Consider the following 14,052-nt stretch of genomic DNA (forward strand, 5'->3'; position numbering starts at 1 on the left):
GAGTGCACACAGGCCTGGCACATACCAGGTGACAATCGATGATGACAAAGAGACAGTCAACTGTCACAACCTTACCACCCTGAAAATGTTGCCATGCAAGTGCCACATTGTGTGCATCCCTAGCTACTTAAACATAAGCAATCCTTTGGGACCAAAAGGCACACATGCAAGGTGTGAATCACACAGACCTGCAAAACAAGCCATGACTATCACTGCTATGTCACCCAAACCCTCCCAAACTACAACATGACATGGCAAGCAATAGCCATAAGGTACACATTGACATGTGAAAAATGTAAAGTGGCATCACACAATGATGCCTGACATGGAATCAGATGAAATGACTGACCAACAACCTCCCACCCAAAAGAAGTCATACTCAAATGCATTCCAACAGTTGTAGTTGTAACATAACAATGAATGCCTGTCTACATGCACATTGTGCATTGCAAAATCAACACTGCAGCTTCTGTGTGCCCACCTCATGCAACACACTGCTCAGCGCACAGCATAGTGAACAGCCATTGTGTGTGACGCACACCCTGAGCATCACATTCAAGCAACAAAATACATCAAAAAGCAAATTACGCATGTACAGGATCCACAATTGGTCATAGATCATGTGCTGCAGGGACACAGTGGACACCAGAAGGCAAACAGAGTGTACATGTGGACATGGAAGGGTGGTTGTACATGTAGTGGATCATAGAGCGAGTGTGTGGGTCAGTAGGGACATGCACTGAATATATGAATGTGCAATCAAGTGACCATCAGTTTCCTCTACACATCACATCTGAACATTCACCATGTGTACACCCCAGCATGTCAAGCCACAACTATTCCCTGACACCTGAAAGGTAAACACAACACATGAACAGGCATTGATCAGCAGAATACATCATGTACATAGGATACTGCAATTACAATATCAGGGTGTGCATCACACTATAGGGCAAGGCAACTGTCAACAACAAAACACCCCCCCTCACAAATCACCATAACCCATTGAACAACTGCACCTGGGTTTTCTAGCCTTCATCCTTGAAGTTCACCTGGCCATCATCCTTCCCCTTTGTCACCATCTCCCACCTTGTGTGCAAAAAGTGTCCAGCACCCTCAGAGGCCACCTTGACTTGCAAAAACACCACATCAAAGAGAACTCAAAGCAGGCCAACACAGAAGCCAAGCAAAAAGCCTGCAGGCAGCAAAACAAACCAGAAGACCCTCCAGTAGATGACTTGAAGTAGCAGTACGTCACAAAGCCAAAGTACTACCACAATGACGTAACAACCAAGGTAGCACAGTAAAACAATTTCACAACAGGATGTGTACCATGTGTGGTACATAACACAGAATAATGCACCACGAACTGATGTGTACTGTCACTACTCCTGTGTACAGGTGCAGGAGTGGCACGAACCAACCACCCCCACCGTGGCTGGGTGCCTGCAAGGTCCAACTCACACAGGCCTCTGAAACCCTGGTGGGGAAGGAGGGTCAGGGATATGCAATCGGGACAGGCATTGCTATACTGGATAACTGGAATGAGGGGCAGGAGAGGGGAGTAGGATTCACATGGGAAAGTAGGAAATGCACAAAACTGTACCACTCACATTAACACATGCACAAGTACACCAAAGCTGATCATCATGCACATAGTAACAAATTACTCAAATGGAAGACAAACAGAAACTTATCTCTGGGGTGAGTGCTGGCCTCATGCCTGCGCACTCTCAGGTCCGGTAACAGGAGCAGTTTAATGCTGCAAAGAGAGCCACAGTTACTAATCTGTGCGTGCCTATAACACACAAACACACCACCATATATGCCCCAAAGTAACAAAATACTCTACAAACAAACAATCTGGTGTGGATGCTTCGTACCCTTACGTAACTTAACCCCTGTGATGGTTCATACACAGTCAATGCAGTAAGTCATGCGCCGCTGGGTGCGTTGCAAATGGAAGACCAATGTGTCACGAATCACACAACATGCAAAGTTCCCTGGGTAAACAGCCAGACGCATATAGGAAGGAATGACTTCAGAACAAGTTGTGTTCCACCATGACCCAAAAAAAGTAGGTAGTGCATGTGTCAAATTCTACATGGTAGTGAAATGCACTGCACATGAGTCTGTCCCTAGTTGCTGTCTGTCCCTGTGAGCTGCTTCTTTCCATGGCCTTGAATTCTACATGGCTAATACAAGTCCCTCAATGGACCATGGTGGACCGGAGGGTATGTGCCACTGGCCCTGCAGGTGCCCCAGACAACTTTCCCATCAACTAGCCATTAGTCCACCAACGCATCTCAGCTCTATTGTGCGCTTCAACACCAATATTTGTCCAAGCTCACCGTCAGTGCTGCTACTAAGCATGCATGTGCAACTGGCCAGGTGGAAGGTCTGCTGCGTTGTGGCCCTCCTGTCCTGCCCACCTTGCCTGGAGTCCCTTGAAATATGTCAGCTGTTTTCAGATGTATGAGCGCAATCCCTTTGCCTCTGCTTGCGCACACATGCGCATGTCGGCACCACCAAACGTGTCCAGCTTCCAGACGTCCAATAGCCCATGTCTGCTGGCAAAGGTGGTCTGGAGGCTCATCCCCCTGCAGAAAGGGCATGAAACACATGATTAATGCTTTAAAATAATCTGTGTGTGTCTCTTCAGGCATTACATGACTGGACCATGTCAGAGACGTACAACACAAATCACACCATCAGTCCGTCTTTCACAGGAAAACTGTTGAACACACCATCTACGCCATGAATTGCAACAAGCACATGTACAGTATAGATAATAAACATACTACACAATGAATATCAATGAATGTACACATCAATCATGAAACCCTCCATCTAGCGAATGAAGAACAGTGGTCATTAACACCCCTATCATCCCCACTAGGGGTGTCAACACAAGTTTCACAGCAGCAGACATGCCACAGATATGACAGTCCAGAGCCCTTGTGTAATAGGCTTTAATTACACTGAACCATCCTTGCGAGCCCATGGATAAGGGAAGCAGGAGTGGCATATGTGAGTCAAGGACCCCAAGCTGCAAGCACATACACAAGACAAGCTTGAAGGGCCCAGCTGGAACAGACAGTGGATGCTCTCAAAAGCCACAAAGCACCTCACCATCACATGAAAGCACAATAGACAAACAATTTCAAACTATATTAACTAATTTCACTAACTATGAAAAACCTACATTACCTATTTAAACTAACTATCAAAATGACACTAAACTAACTAAACTAAAAGAAAAATCAAAAATGGCCACATACGACCCGGGGGGGGCACCCTGGAGGGGGGAGGTACAGGGTGCTGCTCAACACCCACATGCGATGATGTTGAGGAAAAAAAAACTCCATGGGCTCAATGCCTGCACAGCCCGACCTATGTGGGAGATAGATTGTCGTCCGAGTCTGGCTCTTCCTGGAAAGGAGGATGTGGCACAGGAGCCTGACCACGCCTAGCCACAGCTTGCCCCTCGTTGGCAGCAAGTCTGCCGACGGGTGAGCCTGGTTCTGTGCGTCGATCACACATAGGTCTGCATGCAGAACCTCCCATGATACACGTGCTTCCTCTTGCAAGGTAACACATGTAACACGGAGTTCATCCTGCAAGGCCTGGCTGAACAGCTCCTGCACCTCCCGGCAAGCATGTAGCTCAGCCGAGATGGTACGCTCAAGCTGCGCAAACCTCTCCTCTGACCGCTCCCTCTGGGACATCAGAAGGACCCCCAGAGTGGATCTGAGGGAAGCATACTATTGCCTCAGGGCCTCCATGTGTGCCTCTGCGTGAGCAGCAATTGCTTTACGCAGAGATGACATTTCAGCCTGGCGTGCCCTGTCTGAGGCCGCCATGCCCAGCCTGAGCGAGCGGGCCGTGGACTGTGCCGCCTGCTGCTGGAGAAGCACCTGCCTAGCAGGGGGGAGCACAGATTGGGCCACACACTCCCTGCTCTCAGCGATGTTCTCCATTGCTGCCCCTGCCATTCAGAATTGGCAGTCATGTCTTGCTCCCACTCAGTATACTACGGTTGCGCGCGGCAACCGCGTTGCTGGGCTTGACCCCTGCGGGACCCAAGGACTGCGTGTCCTCGTTGTGTTGGCATTGCCCACGGCTGCACGACTACATGCCCCTGTCGACGTGATGACCCAGGCACATCAGTGACTGGTGTAGAGGGTGACCCTGCATCCCGATCCACCACAGGCAGAGGTTCCAAGACTGTCTGACACCTCAGTGCAGGTGTCACGGACAGAGGAGTGTCCACATCAGAATCACTCACCCCTGACATATAGACCTGATGCTCCTCCAACTCGACATGGACGTCAGAGTGGTCATCATGGCTGGACTCATTGCCAGCCAGAGATAAGATGGACTGTAGCACATGTGGGTTTTCGTGGCCTACCACCCCACGACAGTGATGTAGTGATGACAACCCTGTGCCTGCCATGACAACACCATCCTTTGGCTCCATTGCGTCATCATCTGAAAAGTAGAGAGAAAAAAGGTCACTACACATGTTAGAAGCACACAACACACACACACACACACAGACACCAAACACATCAAGCAGACATGTCACACACAAAATAGAACCTGCCATGCATGCTGGGTCAACTTGAAATTGCTTCTGTGATTAGGCATGTCGGAAGGTGTCAGTTTGCACTGAAGTGGGTAGATGCAGTACAGCAAATATGTACGTTACTCACTATCTACATGTACAAGAACTTCATGATGTGTGTCAGAAAATGTGAAGGCAGTGCAGGGTCAACTTCAGGCATCACGTGCAATGTGCATTCAATGGGACGCATGTCTACAAGTAAACCACCCCTCCCCCCAAGTGCAAATGCAGGGATGCCTAGCATGGTATCAAAAGGCTGAACATACACCTGTGTATTGACAGACAGTGTTGACTAGCATCAACTGCATCATGTGAGTCAAGTGACGACACAGCAAATGATGATGGGACAGTAAGCAGGACACATGATGAAACCTTTGGAGTACACCCACGTGTGAAGAAGACACTACACCAGTTGGACAGAGTCATTGGCCATTAAACAGGCTGAGGTCTGTGACCCACACAGACCGTCACACCCTAAACATGTGTGTGACGCAGGACTGAGCCACAGTGGAAATGGGAAGGCTGATGAAATGCCATGCAAGGTAGGTCCACCTGGACTCCTACCACAATGATCATCCAGTCAAGGACAGATAGGGGCATGAGTGGAATACACATGGAGCATGAATGGGCACTCATGTCCCTGCTGGGCATCTGACCTCTGCACAGTCCACGTGAGACACCCTTCATCAAGTACAAAGGATGTACCACACAGCATATGTCTGGCAGATTGGCTGCTGGAAGTCAGCCTGTACACAGGACGCATGAACAGGGAGGTACTCAACAGCAAAATTGAAGCATACCAGTGTTAAGGTGGTATTGGGGTGCAGAGGGGTGGTGGAGGGGCAAGGGAGCATGCCTACATGGAGTACCCGCATGCAGGCACAGGACACATGCACGTCAGTCATGCTATGACATAGTCCCTGGGCTGAGAGGAAGGTCACCCCACACTACATGCTGAAGGGCCGGTGAGCTGGAACATGGACTTGAGGGGCATCCTGGTGACCAGCATGTGAGCAGGGTGCAATAGTGGTGATGCGGACAGTCCCCGTTTGCTCCACATGTCCACCATCCAGCAGAGCAGACATGCATCAGGGAAGCGTTGCATTACTTGCACATCAGAACCATGTACACGTGACATGTAGTGGTAGTCATGCACAACACATCACACAAGTGAAACACACATGTCCACAACAGACACGCAGCAACACTCACTGGACTGGGCATCAAAGTCTGGCATCTCTCCCACTCTTTCGACCCATTCAGATGGTATGAACTCCGCAACGAGTGACTCATGAGGAGTGAGGTCTTTCTCCTCAGGTGCAGGCCCACTGCCAGTCACCAGAGTCAAGTTGTAATTTGAGGCATGCTTAGCCTTAGTGCTGCGTTTGAGGTCATTCCAAAGCTTTTTGCACTCTTGCGCCATGCGCACCTCATGGCCAAATGCACTCACATGTTCTGCAACTTGCTTCCAGTGGGTATCACGGTGGGCAGCCGTAGTCTGACAATTAGGACCCACTAGCATGTCATGGCTGTGGCCCAGCACGTAGTCCACGAGACAGTCCAGTTCCTGGTTGCAGAAAGGCTTCTTCCTCAATGTGCTGGAGGTTGTGGCTGTGTGTGGGGTCCCAGCCTGTGCTGCAGGTGCAACCTTCCTCCTTTTGGATTGTGGCGCAGAACCTGGCTGGCAATTGCCGCCCTGATCACTATGGCCAGTAGCACCGTTGGATTGATCCAAGGGAGTGGCAGGTGGAGGGTCGACCAAAGGCCTGACTTGCGTCAGTGGCAGTTGGGTGCCCTCTAATGGGCCCTGCGGAGCAACATTCGCTGTGGCTGGGTCATTGACCGCGACTGTCCTGGTTGGCAGACTCACAACCCCTGCACTTGCCAACACCCGGCTGGTCGGGGCAGCAGATGACATTACTGCCCCAGGGACACGTGTCTTGGTCAGGGCAGCCCTGCGTGCACCTACGGTTTCCCTCCTGCCCTGTTGGAAATCTTCCAAGGGCTCTTCAAGTGCCAACGCAGCCTGCGCTGGGATACCCTGAGCCTGGGTGATGGTGTCCACAACTGCACCTGCAGCTACCACTGCCCTTGAGCCCGTGGCAGTCGATGAAACAGACTGCCGGGTCACACGGCGCCAGTGTCAGATGCAGAAGCTGCATCTCCCGGAACCACAGCAGGTGGTAGCAAGACTGCACCGACGCATGGCACAACATCGTGCTCAAGTGGCGCACCCCTGCCTCTCCCCCCTCTGCGGCCACCCTGGACACCCTGGAGTCCCCCTACTCCCTGGTCAACCCGGCCACGTCCCTGACCACGCCCACACGAGGACGATGCCCAGCTGAGGCGCCCCTCACCTTTGGTGGCCTCCCAACCATGGCACAGATGGAGTAGTGCCGGCACAGATGGAGGAGTGCCAATGGGAGGTGTACACCAACATTTCCTGGGCAATTGGGGTGAAGGGGGTGGGATGCAAGATGTTAACAGCCCCCCTGCACCTGCAAGGCTGTATGTGACCCCGGTGAAGTAGTGACGGGTCACATAACGCTCAGGCACCCCAAAACTGCAGTAAAACCGTGCACGCAACCCTGCAGCCTATGTGCATGGAATCAACCTCCCGCAGTACGCGGTGGCACCCAGTAACATGAAAAACGAATACGCGTGGGACATGCAGGCTACTATGACCTTGAAAACGGGTGTGATGCACAGGGGCACCCGCAGTGGGAAAAATAGCGTGCGCGACTCACCGTCTGACTAGCGTGATAATGAAAAACATGCGTAGCCAATACCCCTGCCAAAAGAAGAGATACGTCCTGATCCGCTGTGAAGTTGTGATGGCGCGCAAAACAATACGAAGCAGCAACACACGTCGGTCTCCACGAAAGGCACGTACAGCGAACTGCTGGCCCCGCTCACCTTTAACCTGTGCTGAGGGAAACTCCCGCGCGCGTCACGTCACTTACGCGTAGGCCCTTTCCTCGGATTACACACATTCACACGTGGACGTGCAGTTTTTTCACACGCGCTGAACCACTATGCCCACGTCACGAGGGAAACGCCCGCACACGTAACGGCACAGACATGCTTATGTGCTAATGGCCTTTCCTCGAATTACACGCAGACGTGCAAGATTTTCACGTGCCAAATCACTCCGTATCGAGCTGGCCATGCAACAACACACGGAAGACCACGCTCCTGCCCAGAATGCTGAATTACTGCCCCCCAGATCCCCGAGCACGCTCCCACCTGCCATCTGCTGCTGCCTGCCTGCTGCCCACGTGCCCTGCTATTTGGTGCCTGCACGTCAGCCAGGGTTCCAGTTGCTGTGTCCACCCCTGCTGGAACAGAAGACTCCCGACTGGGATACCATCTCTCCACAGCCCAGCCCCAGGACCCAGTTGCCCACCCACACCTGCCTCACGGGTCGCCATGTCGGGGCAAACACCATCTGAGACCACTGGCGACCCCCAGTCAGAGAGGCAGAGGGCCACCAGCTTCAGTGTGAAGGAAGTTGGTGTCCTGGTGGAGAATGTCCTGGGGTATTATGATGCCCTCTTCAGAACATCACGTGCCAACAAAGAAGGATGGGAGAGGATCTGGGACGACATAGTGGTTGCCAACAATACGGAGGGGGTGGCAACCCGCGACATCAAGCACGTCAAGAAGCGCTGGGAGGACTTCAGGTCCAGGACCCTCCACAAGGCCCGGAGCCTCACGGAGGGGGGCCGGGTCAGCATGCGTGACATCCAGATGAGGGTCCTGGAACACGTATGCCCATGCCCTGCACTCCATGCCCAGATCCTTCGGCGGAAGACCCGTCTGGAGTTGAGCGGTAAGTGGCCAAGCATTGGTGTGTGAGACAGGGCATGTTGCAGTGTGCTGGTAGTCTGATACTTGCCTGTATGTGTGACATGGGCCATGTATGTATGTGTGTGTGCAGGGACATCATGGACATGCATGTGAGACCAGTAATGTGCGAACCACATGGTTGGTGCATGAGTTCCAATGCAACATGGGGAGCTGTATGGCAAATGCACACATGAAAGCATGCCAGTGTCTGTTCTTGCACATGGTGGGGGTGTGAAGGATGGGTGTTGCTGTCATGTACATGTATGGTGCACATGTGTGTGTGTCTGAGAAGTGTGTCTGTGACTTCGATACACCATGGATTCATGACACATGTCCGTGATGATGTGTACATTCACTCATGCAGTGCGGTCACCGTTGTATGCACTGTGTCTATCCACTGTGTCTGTGGTGTACAAGGCATGATGCATGACCCTCCGGTGATGTGTGTGCATGGGATCAGTGTGAGCCATGATGCATGTGAGTTTGAAGGGAACATTTTGATTAATAGAGGCCCTTGTACATGGATGCTGATGTTGATTGCAGGCGCCATGCCTGTTTATGCATGTGTGTTGCATGCATTCACCCATGTGTTGTGGAGGGACAGGAAGGAAGTGACGTTAGACACTGCCACTCATGTGTTATTGCTTCCTGTCTATGGGAATATTGTACTGTACCCTGATGCTTGTGTTCTATGTCTCCCTCTACGCAGCGTCAAGTGAAGAAGAGGGCAGAGACGGCTTTGGAGCCAAGCGGCGGGGATGCCTCCACTGGGTGGCGATGCAAGGGCCAGACACCCTACCAGGACTTGCCATCATCTGGGAGCGAGGGGGCTGGTGCCGCGTCTGCCACTACGGCTGTGGCGGAAGGGCCGGGTGAGCCCCCACAGGGGCTTGCAATGGCGGAAGACGGTACGGAGTCATCCGGTTGGTGGTCTCCACAGAGGAGGAGGAGCCCTCTACTGAGACGCACATGGGGCCTGGTGGGGGTAGTACCACTGGTGCAAGTGGTGCAGTCCAGGGCCAGGGTCAGGAGGCTGCACAGGTCACCGCGGAGGGGCCTGTGCATGTCCCTGTCCTTGACCCTGTGACTGCACCACCATGCACCAGCAGGGATGCCCCATCCCAGGCCTGTCCGCAGGTAGGGGAGAGTGCCATGTCATCTGCCTCTCCACTACCTGTGGACGAGGGGTCTCATGACTGTATGGGCTACGTCCTGATTGGTGTTGCGTTGCGCACGCGTGACATTCGTGATGACGTGCGTTCTTCCTGGGCGGAGAACGCACGCCATCACGAACAGCAGCGTTGCGACATGGCACTGTTGGGAGGCGCCCTGGTCGGTGGGTTCCTACATGTGACACGCACTCTGGTGGACCCCTCCTCCTCTGTGGAGACTATGCGCCAGTCGTTCTCCCTGCCGTCTTCCGGCCCAGATTCCACCAGGGCCCCCTGTGGACCTGGCCTGACCAACACAGCCAGCTTGGAGGAGATCCCATCCATGCCACAGTCGGGAGTCGGCTGTCCAGCAGGGGTGGACACCACAACTGGAGACCAGCTGATGGAGGATGTGCAGGCATCATCGGACAGGGCATATGGACAGCAGCAGCAGCAGGAGCAGGCTCTAGGTGGGAGCAATGATGGCTCAGGACCATCGACATCAGGGGGTCAGGCATTGGCCAGAGAGCAGGAGGACCCTGGAATGGATGTGTCTTCCGTGTGGCTGCGGTTGGGCCAGCGTATAGGTGCGGAGCGGCGGCGGAGTGGCGGCGGGCGGCGGCGGGCGGAAGAGGCGCGGCTCACCATGGTCAGGGCGGAGTTCTCCATGCGTCGGGCGTTGAGGCGAGCAGAGTGCCTCGAGGCGACTCGCAGGGAGTTGGAACAGGCCATGAGTGCCTCCCTGCGAGATCTCGGGGCCAGGACAGAGGCCCGCCTCCAGCATATAGACATGGAGTTCGATGATGCCCTGGCCGAAAACATCACAGAGTGAGCCGCAGGACTTGCCCGTCTCCATTGTAAATAGTTTATAGTGTTAGGTTTCCTTTTTTTTGGGGGGGGCTTTTGGACTATGCCCCACACTTTTGTAAATAGTTTTTTGTTAGGTAGGTTATTAGATAGGTTTCATTTGTTTCGTTGGCCTCATGCACCCTTGAAAATTGGATTGTACATAGTTGGACGTTGGATTTATTTGGACATTTTAATTTCATTTCACCATGGATCAATGGATTTACCTTTTTGCGTTTCATTTCGATTTGGTTTGATGGACAGAGAGTTTTGGCCATTTTTCTTTTGGATTACTTGGGTTTTTCTGAGGATTTTTTTATTTTTATTTGGACATGTATTTCATTTCATGTTTGCCATTATTTTATGCTTTAAGTACTTTCAATTGGTTTTCGAGTTAATACATTTTGATCTTTTACTTAGATGTGTGGGATTCACTCATTGGGTTCATGCATGTTGACATGTGGGTTTACTCAATCAATGGCAACCTGTGTGTGTGTGTGTGTGTGTGTGTGTGTGTGTGTGTGACGGACATGTGTTGATGTACATAGTTGACTTTTGGTTTGTGTCATGAGATGGGCATGTCACTGCTGGGTGGGTGAGTGGGTGGGGGGACATGAGTGGGACATGAGTGGGGGCCTGATGGCAGATGCCCATCACTGCTGGGGGGTGGGGGTGCAGGGGGACATGAGTGGGACATGAGTGGGGGCCTGCTGGCAGGTGTCCGCTGGCAGGTGCCCCTCACTTCTGGGGGGTGGGGGTGCAGGGGGACATGAGTGGGACATGAGTTGGGGCCTGCTGGCAGGTGCCCCTCACTGCTGGGGGGTGGGGCTGCTGGGGGACATGAGTGGGACATGAGTGGGGGCCTGCTGGCAGGTGCCCCTCACTGCTGAGGGGTGGGGGTGCTGGGGGACATGAGTGGGGGTCTGCTGGCAGGTGCCCATCACTGCTGGGGGGTGGGGGTGCAGGGGGACATGAGTGGGACATGAGTGGGGGCCTGCTGGCAGGTGCCCCTCACAGCTGGGGGCGGGGTGCATGGGGACATGAGTGGGACATGAGTGGGGGCCTGCTGGCAGGTGCCCCTCACTGCTGGGGGGTGGGGGTGCTGGGGGACATGAGTGGGGGCCTGCTGGCAGGTGCCCATCACTGCTGGGCGGTGGGGGTATATTGGGACATGAGTGGGACATGAGTGGGGGCATGCTGGCAGGTGCCCCTCACTGCTGGGTGGTGGGGGTACTGGGGGACATGAGTGGGACATGAGTGGGGGCCTACTGGCAGGTGCCCATCACTGCTGGGGGATGGGGGTACAGGGGGACATGAGTGGGACATGAGTGGGGGCCTGCTGGCAGGTGCCCCTCACTGCTGGGGGTGGGGGTGCAGGGGGACATGAGTGGGACATGAGTTTGGGCCTGCTGGCAGGTGCCCCTCACTTCTGGGGGGTGGGGGTGCAGGGGGACATGAGTGGGGACCTGCTGGCAGGTGCCCCTCACTGCTGGGGGGTGGGAGTGCTGGGGGACATGAGTGGGACATGAGTGGGGGCCTGCTGGCAGGTGCCCCTCACTGCTGGGGGGTGGGGGTGCTAGGGGACATGAGTGGGGGCCTGCTGGCAGGTGCCCATCACTGCTGGGGGGGTGGGTGTGCAGGGGGACAAGAGTGGGACATGAGTGGGGCCCTGCTGGCAGGTGCCCCTCACTGCTGGGGGTGGGGGTGCAGGGGGACATGAGTGGGACATGAGTTTGGGCCTGCTGGCAGGTGCCCCTCACTGCTGGGGGGTGGGGGTGCAGGGGGACATGAGTGGGGGCCTGCTGGCAGGTGCCCCTCACTGCTGGGGGGTGGGAGTGCAGGGGGACATGAGTTGGTGATCATATTGCAAGGTGACATGTGGCTTGGCTGGGGGGCATGCCCATGGTGGATGGGCTGCTTGCGGGACATGACCAGGGGTGCAGGGTAGTCCCCTGTGGTGTGGGCTGCCTGCAGGGGCAGTGGAGGGGGTAGAGGGTACACCTGGGAGGACCCACACTGCCAATTCACGTGTAGGACTTCCCGTGCACCACACTGGATACACGTATCCCGCTCTGACAGCAAAATCGCGTGTGAAACTTCACGTGCACCCCCGAAATACACGTACCCCGCTCTGACAGCAAAATCTAGTGTGAAACTTCACGCGCATCCCAGAAATACACTTACCCCGCTCGCACAGGGCCAATCGCATGTGACACTTCCCGCGATTACACGTACCCCGCTCGCACAGGGCCAATTGCGTGTAAAACTTCCCGCAAACCCCAGTAATACATGTACCCCGCTCGCACAGGGCCAATCGTGTGTGAAACTTCCCGCGAACACCAGTAATACACATACCCCACACGCACAGGGCCAATCGCGTGTGACACTTCCGGCAAACCCCAGTAATACACATACCCCACACGCACAGGGCCAATCGCGTGTGACACTTCCGGCAAACCCCAGTAATACACGTACCCCGCTCGCACAGGGCCAATCGCGTGTGAAACTTCCCGCGAACCCCAGTAATACACATACCCCACTCGCACAGGGACAATTGCGTGTGAAACTTCCCGCGAACCCCAGTAATACACGTACCCCGCTCGCGCAGGGCCAATCGCGTGTGAAACTTCCCGCGAACCCCCTGTAATGCACGTACCCCACTCGCACAGGGACAATCACATGTGAAACTACCTGCGCAGCGGGGTACGTGTATTCGGAGGGGTGCACGGGGAGTTTTACACACGTTTTCGAGGTTGTGAGTCTGTGCGCCATGTACAGGATTTGTGCGCTGTAGATGGCGCATGGGGAGGGCTTGGGGGCGTAACTGCCGCAGCTGCAGGGTCGATGCAACACTCTGCGTCACGGCTGGTTTTGGATGTTAAAATCCATGAATACGTTGTGCGCGGAAATTGATTTTAGCGCACGCGGCTGGCGCATAAAGTCGCGCGAGCACACTGTGCGCCAGCCGCGTGTGACACTTGTGCGCTGAATTCTATGAATTACCCCCTTAGTCTTTTTGAAAGTGTTGCAGTAGTTTTGTTGAGCTTGTTTCGGGGTATCCTTAGCTTTCACCATTCAGGGTCCTCTGGTCTAGGTGCAGTTGTCAGACCACATGGTACACCCATCATAGGTTGCACAACCAGGGTTCCTGGACTCCTCAACCCCACGCACAAGTTCCTTGGCACTGACTCCTGTGTGCCAAGTTACTTTGACTTGGCTTTTTTGTACTGGCCTCCAGGCTTTAGAATGCAATCTTATATTCCTTTGGCTTCTCCTTGGTTGCCTTGTGACCCTTCCACCATGTATCACACACCCTTCACCAAGTTGTTGTTTTACCACACTGCATTCTCTCATTAAAATTAATTGTTCACGTTTTCTTTAGCCTTTAATGTAATGAAATGTAAGGTTAAATGTAACTTGTTGTGCAACATAGGTTTGCTATGATTTGGGTTTCAGTTCAGAGTGAAAAAGCATTCTTATGTTGCTTAATTAAATTCAAGTTTTACTGTACACTCGTGTTGTCTCAAAGTTAAAGCATTTTGAAGTTCGCTGTTCAATGTGTTCAGTCACTTCAATGGG

At 53.7% G+C, this 14,052-nt stretch overlaps 1 protein-coding gene across 1 annotated transcript in view; it reads right to left on the reverse strand.

Annotated features, from left to right (window-relative positions):
• The window catches only part of LOC138529468 (uncharacterized), a 522,169-nt gene that overhangs the window by 255,014 nt on the left and 253,103 nt on the right, over window positions 1-14,052 (reverse strand). The gene's annotated exons all lie outside the window — the stretch shown is intronic.

This window comes from Ambystoma mexicanum, chromosome 1q, assembly GCF_040938575.1.
Source record: "Ambystoma mexicanum isolate Mex_15411 chromosome 1q, UKY_AmexF1_1, whole genome shotgun sequence".
NCBI lineage: Eukaryota > Metazoa > Chordata > Amphibia > Caudata > Ambystomatidae > Ambystoma > Ambystoma mexicanum.